This window comes from Sabethes cyaneus, chromosome 2, assembly GCF_943734655.1.
Source record: "Sabethes cyaneus chromosome 2, idSabCyanKW18_F2, whole genome shotgun sequence".
Lineage (NCBI taxonomy): Eukaryota > Metazoa > Arthropoda > Insecta > Diptera > Culicidae > Sabethes > Sabethes cyaneus.
In genome coordinates, this window is record NC_071354.1 from 128,204,015 (window position 1) to 128,220,181 (window position 16,167).

The 16,167-nt window shown below is 41.0% G+C and overlaps 1 protein-coding gene across 1 annotated transcript in view; it reads right to left on the reverse strand.

Moving 5' to 3' along the window:
* The window catches only part of LOC128735978 (cell adhesion molecule Dscam2), a 468,886-nt gene that overhangs the window by 201,577 nt on the left and 251,142 nt on the right, over nucleotides 1-16,167 (reverse strand). The gene's annotated exons all lie outside the window — the stretch shown is intronic.

Here is a 16,167-nt window from a genome sequence, read left to right on the forward strand (position 1 = left end):
ACGAGAACTTACGAAAGCTAAAGAACCATTTAAATGGGGCACAGCGGAACAATATTCGTTTGAGAAGCTCATTGAGCTCATCAGTCAGGTCAGAAACCTTTCTCATTTTGATCCGAAACTGAAAACAAGAGTGGTTGCCGACGCCTCCCCCGTCGGATTGGGAGCAGTCCTTCTACAGTTCCATGAAGGCACTCCACGGGTTATCTCATACGCTAGCAAAAGCCTCACGGATACGGAAAAACGATACGCCCAAACGGAAAAAGAGGCTTTAGGCCTCGTATGGACTGTTGAAAGGTTTCAAATTTATCTCTTCGGTGTACGATTTGAATTAGAAACTGATCATAAACCTCTCGAAGCGATATTTTCTCCGCAGTCAAAACCGTGTCTTCTAATCGAACGCTGGGTGCTGCACGTTCAATCGTTCAGTTATGATGTTGTATATCGTAGGAGCAAGACTAACATTGCCGACTGTCTCTCGCGGCTGTCGAATGCCGAATCAAAACCATTTGATCCGGATTCTGAAGTTTACGTTCGGAGCGTATTGGAACAAGCAGCAATTGATGTTAATGAATTTGAAGTGGCATCCGGGAAAGATTCAGAAATGACTGAGCTCCGTGAGTTTCTTAACCGCGGTTTTTGGAATTACACTTCACAGCAGATCAAACCCTATCACGCTTTTCGCAATGAGTTAGGAAAGGTGGGAGACATAGTGGTGAGAGGGTCGAGACTGGTTGTACCGAAATCGCTGAGAGATAGAATGTTGAACCTGGCCTACGAGGGCCATCCAGGGCGAACCAAAATGCAGCAGCGTCTTAGACAGACTTGTTGGTGGCCTGGCATGGATGAAGCAGTAGTGCGTGTCGTCGATTCTTGTACAGGATGCCGATTAGTGAGTCAGCCAGAGCGTCCCGAACCTATGCAACGTCGAAAACTGCCGGATGCCCCATGGGTCGATGTAGCAATCGACTTTCTCGGACCGCTGCCTTCAGGTGATTACCTCCTTGTAATTATTGATTATTTTAGTCGCTACAAAGAGGTAGAAGTTCTCAGAAAAATAACTGCCTCAGAAACAGCTAATCGTCTGGAAAATATTTTTGTACGGCTAGGTTATCCCAGAACCATTGCTCTGGACAATGGGCGTCAGTTTGTTAGTAGAGAGTTCGAAGAATACTGCAGAACCCGGGGAATCGTACTCAACAGAACAACACCGTACTGGCCACAGGAGAATGGGTTAGTGGAACGCCAGAACCGGTCTCTGATAAAACAACTGAAAATCAGTCAAGCTCTAAAGAAGGATTGGAAACAAGATCTGCTTACATGCTTATCCATGTATTATTCGACACCGCAGAGTACTACAGGCAAGACACCGACTGAGTTGATGTACAGAAGGAATATAAGAACTAAATTACCATCTCTGCAAGAGATTGCGGTGCCATTTAATGATTTTTCTGATCGTGATCAACAGGCCAAGGAAAGGGGAAAAGAAAGAGAGGACGATCGTCGTAAAGCGAAACTTTCAAGTATTGTGATCGGAGATAAGGTGTTGGTAAAAAATTTGTTGCCTGGAAATAAGCTTACCCCGACTTTCAACCCAACTACTATTACGGTCACTGCAAAAGAAGGATCTCGAGTTGTAGTTCAAGATGATAACGGAAGAGCTTATCAGAGAAATTCTAGTCATCTTAAAAAGCTGGGTTTAGCTCAAAATTCAACTGTTAACAACGAGGATCCAAATGCATTTTCGTCGGTCGAGGACCATCATGATGTACATCGCCAAAGCCCGGAACAACCCAAAGAACGAGCAACAGCCGCGGCTGAGTCACCCGGTAAGGTGTCATCCCCTTCGGTTTCATCAGCTCCACCCAGCGCCGTCGCCGTAGAATCAGGTAGAATTCGCAGCAGTATTAGGAAGCCAAATCGTTTCAACGATTGCGTCATGGAGTATTAAATGTTCTTTTCTGATTTTATCTTTTGAAAAGGGAAGATGTAGTGATACATCTTTGCCTTATCTGTGCCCGTTTCCATAGATACATTTCATGCATTACCTTTATATACTATGTACTTTGACATCAACAACAGAGATATAATAAACTGTACTTCGGAACTGGAAACAGCGTTTTCAATTTGATCTACCACAGTATTAAATATGATTATGCGTAGTTTGACATGTTTCAATAATCTTACTTTAACTCGCTTGTGGCCTTTAAAAGAGCCATTGGTTACAAACAGAGGTGGGCACCACTAATCAGCTAACCGCTAACATTTTAGCAAGCGAGTAGCGCGTTCACTAAGTTTTAAATGTGCTAGCGCTTCTATTAGCTTCCGATAAATATAAGTACTATTAAATAAACTGCCAGCCACTAATTTTTGGAAATAATCTTAGGAAATAGTACAACTAGCCATGAATGAACTATATTTACTCGCGTCGCGAACAGCAGCGATCAATCGTACACTTATTATTGTTATTATTTTCAAAAATTTGTGGCTAGTAGTTTGTTTAGTGGCACTTTAACTTATCAGAAGCTAATAAAAGCACTAACACATTTAAAACCTAGCGAACGCACTACTCGTTGGCAAAAAGGTTAGCGGTTAGCTGATTAGCGGTGCCCACTTCTGGTATAACCACAAATAACCAATTACAAATAACCAATTAGAGCCAAAGCACGTTCATTCCTCTTTTGACATGAATGGGAACAGGAACGTAAGTTAGCGGTGTCGATTCACTGTCTTTTGCTCCGTGAAGGTTTTATTAGTTTACTTTCACACCTTACCGCTTCTTACATAGCAGAAAATGTGGCACATACGCAATTTCTGTTTTATTTGTATGAGAGTCCTTATCCTCCTACCATAGGGGTAAGGGGTCTCAAACCATCATAAAATAAATTCATGCCTCCAAACACCCTCACATGCCAAATTTGGTTCCTTTTGCTTGATTATTTCTCGAGTTATGAGGAAATTTGCATATCATTTGTATAAGAGCCCCCCATCCTAAAGAGGAGAAGGATCTTAATCCACCATAGAAAAAAATCTTGCCTTCTGAAACCTCCTCATGTCAAATTTGGTTCCATTTACTTGATTAGTTCTAGAGTTACGAGGAAATTTGTATTTCATTTGTATGGGAGCCCCCCCTCTTAGAAGCAGAAGGGGTCTCAGTATACCATAAAAAAATATTTACCTCCAAAACCCCTCACATGCCAAATTTGGTTCCTTTTGTTTGATTAGTTCTCGAGTTATGAGGAAATTTTTATATTATTTGTATGGGAGCCCCCCTTCTATAGAGGGGAGGGGTCATAATCCACCATAGAAAAAATTCTTGCCTTCTGAAACCTCCACATGCCAAATTTGGTTCCACTTGCTTGGTAAGTTCTAGAGTTGTGAGGAAATTTGTATTTCATTTGTATGGGAGCCCCCCCTCTTAGAAGAGGAAGGGGTCTCAGTACACCATAGAAAAGAATCCTGCCTTCTGAAACCCCCACATGCCTAATTTGGTTCCATTTGCTTGATTAGTTCTCGAGTTTTGAGGAAATTTGTGTTTCATTTGTATAGGAGCCCTCCCTCTTACGCCCTCCTTAAAATTGCTCTCTAACCCACCCATAAAATTGCTGGTCATGTTATCTATCCAACGACACATTAATTGTTCAGTTTCATTAGTACTTCAGTAGTTATGGCATTTGAAATCTTTCATTCAAACGTTACACTTCTATTTTTGTTTTCATAAAGTGATACCCAATCCCAGTATAGTAAATAAAGACGTAGTTCTACGTCAAAACTCACCCCAGGGAATCAGATTAGTGTCATGTAGACTGAAAAATTTAAACAATCATTTTTAAAAGCACAAAAGTTAAACAAAATTTATAGACTGAAAAAATCGGAACATTACTGTATAGGTGACAAATGATAATGTGTGCTTATAAGAACGCTTTACGAACACTATGACAGGTTTGTAAATTCTCATGCCGTCAGGAGCCACTTTTACAAAAAAGAGTTTACGTTGGACTGCGACAGAGACAAGTAGAACAGAAAAACCATCGTTTGTAGTTTATACCTCAAGACAGGACCGAGAATAGGGCTTTTGCTACACATACAAACAAGACATCTGTTGGGCACACATTTCATATTTTTCTATTCGACGCAACAAAGCGGATAAAGTGATCATTTTTCCTAAAATTATTTATCAATTCAAAACAATTAATAGTCAAAGCAACTAGCAAATGTACCTCGAAATATATGCCGACAGTTGGCAACTAGTGTTTCAGTGAATACACATCAAATCGGTGTCCCAAATAAATTACTTTTGGAAGCAGTATGCCGCATAGGCCAGGTAGGAAATAACTGAAAATAACATTGATTTTAGCATTATTGCTTTCTCAGCTAAAAGCAACTGCTGGTAATCGATATTTGTTTAGTTTTATCTAGCTAGCATGGTTAATAGTTACACTTTTGATCATTTTAACGCGTCTTAGCTTATTTGTTGAAAATAAATTTGTTATTTAGTAAACAGATATATAGTTATGTGCTGGAGGCCTGCCGTATTGCTGAGCAGGACAGTCCAAGGTACACAACGAAATCATCCGATCAACCACGCCAAACGCAACGCTGCCACGACGCGTTGCTAAGCCACCGTAAGCAGTTTCGGTACAGACGGCCCATCCGGCATGGATATTGCGGAGTAGACATTTTTAGTTTCACGATAGGAGTTCGATCGCGAATCGAGCTAGTAGGGAAATCAGAATTAGTTTAGAGCTAGTACAGTGTACACGTATCATAAGAAGTGAATAAATTGTATTTTTTAGTGACATTCGCCTTGAACTTATTATTGGCCCAGCCGTCGGGAACTAGGCTGAGTGATTGTGCGGAAAAACAGTGGTTAAAGTGCGAAAAAGTGACTTCTTGTTCGTTTAAGTGATTCCGCGAAAGCATCGACGACCTGGAAGTAGATACTGCCGTTCGAGTTGAGAATCCCCCGCCGTGCAACACCTGGAGCACCAGCAACGTCAGCCCAAGGACCAACCGGACACGACTCAACAAAAAAACCGTGAGTAACATTTGAGTGAAACCCCAAGTGAATCTTAAAGTTATTTACGGAGAGACCCTTTGCACTATCAAATAGACACATAGTCTCCGCAGAATAACGTACTACTAGATAGACGGTTTTCTGTTCGAAAGCAGCGCACTACCAGATAGACGTTGCCTTTCCCACCGCGATCGCAAATCGATTTTTTTTTCTCCCTCTCATGAGCAAGAAACTAGCAAAAGTTCGCGAATCGTCGAATTAATAGCGACGACGAATTCAGTGACAGCAGTGAATCTTGTGTATCAGAGGAGAACTCTCACATCCCACTGAACAATTTTGACCTTCAGTTTAATCCTTCTTTAGAAGAAAAATCCAGGATGACTGAAATAAATTCTGAAGCCGATTTTAGGCTTGACTAACTAAATGAATTTACTGGTGCAGTCAATTAATGCCATGAATGCCAAACAAGGTCAATATGACAGTATGTTGGCTGCAATAAATGCGAAACTGAGCGATAGCACTGACCAAGGTCACAACACTGATCACCGACAGACGATAACACCAACGTTGACCCAAACGGATCTATTTAGAATACCAGATCCTATTAAATTTATCCTATCCTACGACGGCAACCGTCGTCAACTAAGTTCATGGCTGAGTACAGCCGAAAACACTTTAAAAATTTTTGAACCAATAGTGAGCGAACAAGTGTACTCCATCTATTTACAGGCAATCGTTAACAAGATTGAGGGCAGAGGGAAAGATATACTGTGTCTCTCTGGTAACCCAGTAAACTTTGACGATATTAAGGAAATACTTGTGAATGCTATTGGCGATAGGCAGGAATTGTCCACGTATAAAAGCCAGCTTGGGAACAAAATGCAAGAAAATTCAAGCATCCACAGGTACTATCAGAAAATGAAAGAGATTACTCAAAATATTAAAACGCTCTCGAAACAAAATGCAAAGTATCGCGCACACTGGGACGCGATAAATGATTTTATCGAAGAAGATGCTTTGCCAGCCTTCATGGCTGGTCTTAGTAATCCGTACTTCGGATACGCCACAAGCCGCCCGTCCTTCGGATCTGGATCTCGAGGATGCTTACGCGTTCTTATGTAAATTTAAGAGCAAATAAAGGACGGCGGATAACACGAGCCAGAATACAAACCAAAATTACAAAGGAAATGTGAAAAACGAAAAACAGAACTTTAATAAACCTACACGCAATAATAATACACCCGACGCTAATGAACAGCAAAAAGCTTTCCATACGCAAGCCTCACCACAACCTATGGACATAGACCCGTCGCTAAGAAGCAGGCTAACTTTAAATAAAAAAGTAATTTACAATAACGAAATTCTAGGTAGAGATGGTCGGGTAGCGGAAAATTTACCCGAAACCCGCACCCGTACCCGTACCCGCCGGGTACGGGTCGGGTTCGGGTATTGAAAAAAAATAATTTGCGGGTTCGGGTCGGGTGCGGGTTTGGTTTTGAAACCGGGTACGGGTCGGGTCGGGTCTATTGACCTCATTTAACACTAAAGATTGTCGGGTATCCGGACCCGTACCCGTGCCCGACGGGTTGCGGTCGGGTTCGGGTATCAAAAAAAATAAACTTGCGGGTTCGGGTCGGGCACGGGTTTTTATTTTTTTTCCTAATCGGGTACGGGTCGGGTTCGGGTATTCAAATTTTCATACCCGACCATCTCTAATTCTAGGCTCTGACAACTGTGAACTTTCGGACGCAGAAGAAAATGAAATAAATTTTTGGCAAACAGCAACAAACACCCCAGAAACTTGAACTGCATTCCATACATCATAAGTACTAACGCCAAGACACGACGAAAAATGAAACTCCTTTTAGATACCGGAGCCAATAAGAACATAATTAAACAAGGGCTCATTCCAAATACTGAAGAAACAAAAAGAACAAGTGTAAAGAATATTTCTGGAACTTACAACATTGACCGCAAAGGAAAAGCCATTTTTCTAGGTTTTGATATCCCCAAACAAAATACATTTCCATAAGTTTTTTGATGGAATCATTGGCTCAGAATTCTTTGCCGAGACTAACACCATAATTAATTACCGAAAACAAACCGTGACAATAGCAGGCCAGGAAATCCCATTCTATAAATTTTACCCCGCAGAGAACAGCTATAACCACATAATAACGCTACCATGTACCACGCAAAGCCAGCAACACTTTGTGAAGGCGTCTTGGTTGAAGCCGGCCTTTACCAAGCACACAATAAAAAGACTTCATTCCTCGTACGAACAAATAAGCCAGACAAACCTAACATAGCCCTCGAGAAAATTTATATCAGGGCCAACAATTTTGAAACTCGCGATTTCTTCTCCCCTAAGACGCAACCTCAAACCAAGCACACCGACAAAATGGAAAATTTAATTCGAATTTCGAACAGACCATCTGTCTTAGTTTGAAAAAGATAAACTGTTGAAAGAACTTACAGACCACCACCAAATAATACTAAATGAGAACGAAAAACTAACAGCGACAACTAAAATTAAACACAAGATACATACAACCGACAATCTGTACGTTTTTGTATATACAGGGTTGTTGTATATACAAAAACGTACAGATACCCCCACGCACACAAAACCACAGTAAAAGAGCAAATTGAAGATATGCTTAAAAATGAAATCATAACCCATTCTGAGTCTAAATGGAATGCGCCGATCTGGGTCGTTCCTAAGAAATCAGTCGCATCAGGAAAACAAAAGTTTCGAGTAGTCTATGCCTACAGAAAACTTAACGATAAAACTATAGACGGTCGATTTCCCATCCCTCAAACGATCTTGTTATTTTACGACACTAGACCTGAAATCAGGTTTTCACCAGATAGAACTCGACTAAGACTCAAGACAAAAGACAGCTTTCAGTACTGATTTGGGACATTTCGAATTTGCGCGGATGCCATTTAGCTTAAAAAATGCTCCAGCTACATCCCAGCGAGCGATGAATTCGATTCTGGGAGACCTTATCGGTAAGGTTTCCCGAGCAGGAGCGAAGAACAAAATAATATAAAAACAATATCAAATTGTGTTATTACTATATATAGTTTCCTTATGTCTGACTGTAACGCTAGATCCAAGCAAGCTGTTAAATAAAAAATTCCAGACTACAACACGTGTAGTGAAGGTAACAATGATTTCAGCAGTGGGTGGGTGGGCGCCATCGTATCGGCAATTTGATGGGTTGTCACATAATGCGATACTGATTTCAACAAGTCCTACGCGGGAACAAAAGAATTTGGGTTTAAAACAATAATTGAAGCAAATGTCAACCATTTGAGAGTGATGAAGCATTCTTAACGTGTGGTTTGACATATGTGATAATAAGGATAGCCTGCAATTTAATCAAGCTATAAATTATAATCAGAAGCTGCCAAAGTAGCTCATACTCAATATAAAGCGCGAAAACGCATATCCCGTTGAGTATATTTATCCCTACATTTACTTCTTCCGGAGTTTCTTACGAGAATGGTAGCTAAACCCTTTCCGAGTCAGATGTGGGATGATGTCTGAATCACACAGAGGTGTTGTAGCGTGTTTTCTTAAACAGTCAGATGTTTTATCAAGGACACATTCAAACTTTGATGGTAAAAAACCAGAATTAATCAAAATGTGGTTTATATGAAACGTGTTGTTCCATGATGTAGTAGCAAAACTGATTTACCAAGGCGATCTGAAACATCTCAATATAAAACAACGTAGTATTGAAGTCTGCAAATTTAAGTTCTAACTTTAATAATTTAGTAGAAGTAGCTTAAGATATTTACTGTGAAGTGTTTTGAAAATATTTAAATTTTTTAATGGTACTGGGTCGCAAAAAAAATCGTTGAAATCTCCAATACCCAAGACTTTGTGTTGGGTTGACTCGATTTCAATCAAATAACTAATTCAAGAGTTTGTCCGGTTTACCATGGATGTTTTTGTAGTTGGGGTCCAACGAGTGGATTAGACAGCAAGCGTCTGCTCGGTATAACGCAATTAACATTTTCTGCCAATCATTGTGTTGGTGAAACCTTGTGTTGGTTCTAAAATTGAGTACTTTTTTGAAATGTTCTACCTCGCAGCATGGTTCTCACAACTGGCCCTTTGCCCTTTTATCTAGGACTCATTTACTTCGTTTGTAGATTACACGTGTTTTAATTAATAGAAGGCTGCCAATTTTAAAGTTGTATCATTAATAGTTTTGAACACGTTCTTTTTAATTGTAAACCATATTACATTTTCAAATTTTCAAAGGTTTTGGTATCGTGGCTAGCCACGACGGGTCAACCTAGTAATGCTATATTTTGTTATTGAATAGATATGGAGTAGAGATGGTCGGGTAGCGGAAAATTTACCCGAAACCCGCACCCGTACCCGTACCCGCCGGGTACGGGTCGGGTTCGGGTATTGAAAAAAAATAATTTGCGGGTTCGGGTCGGGTGCGGGTTTGGTTTTGAAACCGGGTACGGGTCGGGTCGGGTCTATTGACCTCATTTAACACTAAAGATTGTCGGGTATCCGGACCCGTACCCGTGCCCGACGGGTTGCGGTCGGGTTCGGGTATCAAAAAAAATAAACTTGCGGGTTCGGGTCGGGCACGGGTTTTTATTTTTTTTCCTAATCGGGTACGGGTCGGGTTCGGGTATTCAAATTTTCATACCCGACCATCTCTAATATGGAGATACATTATTTCATTTCATTTCATTTCATTTATTTCCAGTTGCGTAAGGTACAACCTTTTTTAAATACTACCTCCGGCTCGTCACAGTCATTGTAATATTATTGCTAGTTTCTTATAAAATAATTTTACTACCTAATCTAACTACGGTTCCAAAACTGTATGCAGCCCCGCTTGAAAATTGTTTCCGACGATGAGCGCTTTATTATGGGAGGTAAACTATTCCAATTTATAACACCTCGAATGAACAGGGAATTGGCGTAATTTGTAGTATTGTTTGGAGGGATCACCAGGTTTTGCAAACGACGGCGGTTCGACTCTATCAATCTTCGATGCAGTATGGCCGGAATTTGCGTGGTTATTAGTTTCCTCAAGAACAAGCAAGATCGGTATGCGTAGAACACTTGCAGAGAACATCCCAACAGATTTTTTTGCACTTCGAAATGGGGGTCCGTTATCACTCTGCATTGCCATTGGATAACCCCATAGAGAGAAGATTGTGTTCAAAGCTTCGTTAGTGGAATCGGCGTCAATGCTCTTCATCTCAATCACATGTAGGTATCGTGAGTAGGTATCAACTACTGTAAGGAACTCACCAAATCCAAACTCTTTATCGGTGAAAAAATCGATCTGCAGTATTTCCCATGGCCCGTGTGGAAGCTCTCTGGTAGTTAAAGGCATCGGTGGATTCTTTTTAGAAAGAAGCAAACAAGTTTCACAATGGCTTATAAAATTCTCAACCGCTGAACTCATCCCTGGCCACCAAAAGTGTTCTCGTAAAATTCTTTTTGTTGATCCAATACCAATGTGACCCTGGTGAGCAGATTCAATAACTCGAAGTCTCAATGCTTCTGGCAAAATTATCTTGTCTCCTTTAAATACCAAACTTCCCAAATTGCGGAGATCCTTTGCTTGGGACTCGTATCTTCTTAAATTATGTTCCCAATCACCTGTTTCGATCGACTTTCTAACTTCTGATAATTCTTCATCTTCTTCGGAACATATTTCTATTTCATCCCAAGAAATTTCTATTCCACCAGTGTCCAAAAAATAAAGCAGATGTTTATCGCTTGCTTCATTTCGTCTCCTGGAATCCTCTTTACGCTGAAATTATAAGGTTGCAGACGTAGAGCCCATGACTCCGCTCTATTAACAGCCCTTTTGCCTATTCTGTGAAGGCCTCCGAAAATGAATTCGCAACTAATAAGTTATCGCCACCTCCATGAATTCTGTGAAACTCTTCTTCGTTAGATTTTTTGATTTCTCGAGCTTGCACCGCATCCAACAGCTCTTTCGTTGATCCTTGCTTTACCCAGTTTCGATGGGCTAAAACTCGTACTCTAGAATCGTCGGCACCTTTTGTGATTATTCTAACGACGTAGTAAGATGTAGTAAGATGTAGTAAGAAATAACTACCGAAGCTTTGCACCCGCTTTGATTTTAAAAACATTAAACTTAGTTTGCTCATCTGCGGTCTGTATGAGTTGCAGTGAAGAAATCAAAATTTCCTTCCAATATTCAAAAGCTCGCTTGTCGATTTCTCTTTCGCCTTCAGATGGCAAACATTCTGGCATATTTAGTGTACTTAAAGTCCAATTGCTCATACTAGATAGAAGCAAGGATTCATTACTTGTTTGATTTGATTCTTCACGTAGAGTACTGGAATGTGCAAGAGGGTAACCGTCACCGATGTTTCTTATGGTCAATTGCGTTACTTGCTCTCGCAAAGTATTATTCCTCTCGAGTGCTTCTTTAAGTTCCCTCAAAAGTTTCTTCTTGGATATACTCCTAGAAACGCAGAGAAAAAAAAATCCTCCATGAGAATTTGCTTTTGTTTTAAAACTACGGAATAAACATGTTTGAGTTACGTCCTCTCATCGTAACTCTACTTGTTTCAAAAACCTTTAAATGCTTTCCTGCCCGATGACTGCTCGCGTCCGATTTTCTTCCCACCGCTGGCTGCTGCTTGTAGTTGCTGGAGTAGATGCTGCTTCCTTTGCGTCCGTTCGATGAATGAGGGACTGCACCGGGGGAAAGCAATTATATAGCTGGCGTACGAAGACGCGAACGATGTTTCAAAAACCTTTAAATGCTTTCCTGCCCGATGACTGCTCGCGTCTGATTTTCTTCCCACCGCTGGCTGCTGCTTGTAGTTGCTGGAGTAGATGAATGAGGGACTGCACCGGGGGAAAGCAATTATATAGCTGGCGTACGAAGACGCCAACGATGTTTCAAAAACCTTTAAATGCTTTCCTGCCCGATGACTGCTCGCGTCCGATTTTCTTCCCACCGCTGGCTGCTGCTTGTAGTTGCTGGAGTAGATGCTGCTTCCTTCGCGTCCGTTTAGTGAATGAGGGACTGTACCGGGGAAAAGCTTTTATATAGTTGCAGCATCGTGTGAAGAAAAATCTCTCTGCCGTCGTCGCTGACTGATTGGTGGAACACTGATTTCTCAATAATCATTTCAATAATTATTAATTATTTAATTTTTTTTTTTTTTTATTTTTAATTTATTATATTTTGCCTTAATTGCTACAAAAAGGAGACCGCAAAATCCACTACTCAAGCATAGCGACGCGTTTGGTTGGGTTATCGACACATATTGTGCCGCTTCCTGCATCAATTGAAGATTACCACCGAGCGAGAAGTTTTAATCTAACTACTATTTACTTTCAGGATGACGACACTTTGCCGTCCCTTACGACTTGCAAGGTACTGCACGTGACGTTGTACGTCTGTCAGCGTGTGTTAGCCGCGTTTCTCGGCACGGGTTTTCGAGGGAAGGCCCCGTTCCTATGTAATAGACTAATCTCAAGTTTTTAGTCTTGACCTTGAAATGAGGTCATACATATATTAATATTTTTTTTTTTTTGAAACGATGGTTCTACAATCGATGAAGGGTCGGTAGGGGAAAGAAATGAAAATTTTTGGTGAAGGAGGGGAAGAGCGGAAAGGAAGGGGGGGTATTGGTAGCTATGCTTGACAAGTAGTCATTTTGACTCCTACGTTTTGTCCAATGCTGGAAGGTGCATGAGTCGAACCAAGCTGTAATCTGAGATTATAACCGGATTCGAACCCACAACACCCGCCAGGGCATGTGGTTCGCTGGTACTTGTACCTTTGAACCATAGAGGCGCTGGACAAAAGGATATATGTATGACCTCATTTCAAGGTCAAGACTAAAAACTTTAGATTAGTCTAGTCAGTTAGTAGATTGTTGCTTTCGATGTAATGTGCCATTTGTTGCTTGAGAAGCTTCTCAAAAGACTTGGACAGCGCGCATAATATGCTAATCGGACGTAGATTCGTAATATCGTTCAGATGAGGTTTCTTTTTCAATGGTAGTACCTTTGCATGCTTCCAACATTCCGGGAAAGTAGACGACCCGATGAATGCGTTGAACAAGTGAGTTACTTGTTCAATTACCAATGGTAAGATTATCTTAATAAACTTGATAGGTAGCCCGTCCAGACCTACTGCGTTCGACTTAACGTCCCAAATGGCATTTATGACCTCCCAGCTCTGTACTGGTCGAAAAGCAAACTCGTACGCTGCATACACTGTAGATCTTGGGGGATTCCCTTCCAGAGTGCCACTCCTAGTGCAGTTGGACAAGAAAACTTCATTTACCTCATCGGGATCGAAGTCGTGGTGCTGCGCCTCTTTATCCTTGCCTACCCCTATTCGCTTCACTCGTTGCCACAAGACTTTTGACGATACTCTACTATCCAGATACTGCTCCAAAAACTGTTTTTTGGCTCGTGAAACGTGTGTATTTGCACGGTTTCGTAACTCCTTATACCGTTGTCGTTTATAGCTTTTCAATTCGGGAGGAGCCCTTAACCAGTCTTTATACGCTAAGTCACGTTCAAGTAAAGACCGTCGGACACTATCGGTAAACCATTCGTTGGATTTTCGACGATTAGTACTGGCACGGAGAGGTATACACAGATCGTGGACTGCCCTAATATGACCATTGAAGAACTCAATTGATTCATTTGGATTGTCAATTTCGTAAAAATATTGCCACGGAATAGAGAGTATTTCATTTTGTAGGGTTTGCAGATCGAAATTCACATAGTCGCGGTATGTATTTACTTCCGTAGAGCGCTGAACATCAAAGTCGGCTGATGCGAAAATGAGATCGTGCTGTGATAATCCCGGAAAACTAACTTGACCAAAACGCAACACTTTTTCGTGCATGTTAGTAACAAGAAGATCTAGTTGTGAACATCCTCCATCGTGGAAAAATGTAGGTTCTTCGCCAACAGACATCAGCGAAAAATTCCGCAGCATGGATTCGAACTGTGCACGCTTGCTACTTTGACGAAGCATGTCCGTGTTGAAATCCCCAACGAGGAAAATGTTGTCATACCGAACCGCGAGATCTACTAACTTTTCAGACAGAAATGACGAGCAATCGGTATTCGGTGGATTGTACACTACTATCAAAAAAATTTTTTCACCAGATACTCGGAACTCTAATGCTAAGCATTCGGTCTGGCTTTCTGACTCCGCTGTAAGCACAGTGTTGAATACCTTAAAGCAAGTTAAGTGCTCTTTATAGTAAACAGCAATTCCTCCACCACGCCTATATGCTCTGTCGTTGCGCACAATTTTATAACCCGTGATGCCTATACTGCGATTACTGACTTTTGAGGTGAGCCATGACTCAGTGAAACATGCTACTTCAATTTTAGAACCGGACAGAACGTGTCGTATTTCGTCCATTTTCCCAAATTGCCTGGCACACAAACTTTGGGCATTGCCGTGACAAATATTTAACTTGCCGGGAAACAAAGCCGCGTTTAACACCGCTCCCGGTATGTTCATCGAGGTGTTGGTAAGTAACGGTAACATTATGTATAGTATGGGAAGCAATTTTTCGAGGGCTGCAATATTACGGGGATACAATGTATAATCATTTAAATCTTTACAAGTTTCAAATAGCGATCAAAAATATAAATTAAAACATCAAATAATATAATGAAAAGAACTTCAAAAGTTGTCGGTGCAAACATAGTTACAGATTTTCCAGCTCTTCCTCGGACCGTACCGCAATGGGGGGGCCATCAACCGCTCGCTTCACGAAGACCACTCCTCCTTTAGTGAACACCATTTTCAGTTTGCCGTTCTTCTTCAGCCGTACAGCCGCCGACTTCACCTTGCGCAACTCAGTGGTTAAACTTTCATTGATATACACGCGGCGATCCGAGTCCAGTCCAAGGTGCCTTAGCTTGAGATCCCGCTTTTGTAGATATGCACGGTAGAATTCGTCACGTGTTGTTTTTAGCGCAAATTCGAGTACGACGAGGCCATTTCCTTCCTGCTGGTTTCCAGTTCCCATGCGCCTTATTTCAGCCTTGATAGTGACTGATTCATTTACCGCCAGATGTTTGCAAATTGCTTTTAGCATTTCATTCAGATTTTCACCTTGAAAAGGGATTCCACTAATTATCAGCTCATTCCGATTTTCCAAAGTGCCAATTTTTGTGCTACACTGTTAACCCTCTCGCTAAGTGTGTTCAAAGCAGCGTCAGTGTGTTGGTACTTAGCCGCGCACTCATCCTTCAGTGATTTGATTTCGTCTTGCAGCTCCGCTTTCACGTCGTCAATCTTGTCGTTTATCTTGCATAGCTCCCCACGCACTGTGTCGATCAGCTGTTTGGTCTGTGAGAACTGTGCCATCATCACATCCATCATACCGTTCAACGTGATTGGATGTTCGTTATCGTCCCTAACTGCCATCTCACTAGAAGCGTAATCAGTACGAGATCGTTTGGTCGCTTGCGGTGTGTCTTTACTTACACCAGAAGGCGGGGTACGCAATATATTGGCCATGTCTTGTATGCACAGACGGATAGCAAAAAGCAGGCTGCTGTGGTATAAGTATTACAGCGCACGATCAGCAGCAAAAAAAAACTTGGCACAATAAAAGCCGTGAAAGACGATTTCAGTGCGATTTAGCCAAAAATGTTTGATCGTCAAATATGGGACTAATCCGATGCGCACTAACTTGATAACGCGCACAGAAACTACAGCGATTGTCACGGATTATAATTTAGAGGTTTCCGGTCGGACAAACAACGGAGGCACTTGACTTTTGAAGTTTTTTTACTCCGCGATTATTTTAGATACATTCTTATCGCGCAGTACGTTCTATTCTACATTAATAACACATTTTGTTATTGAGTAGATATTTAAAACAGTGGTTGTAAGATGAGTTTAATAACTGATTTTGTTATCATGTCTTATTTTGACCCTAAAATGGCATTCGAAATATTTCATAATTTTTTTCAATGATTAAAGAAATTTTTGGATTATAAATATTTTTATAAAATGATTTTTTAATATCTCATATGCTACTACATTTGTTATTCAATACCTTAATAATACTAAATAAATACTAAATACTTATTCTAAACTCTGAATATGGTCATGTTATTGCTT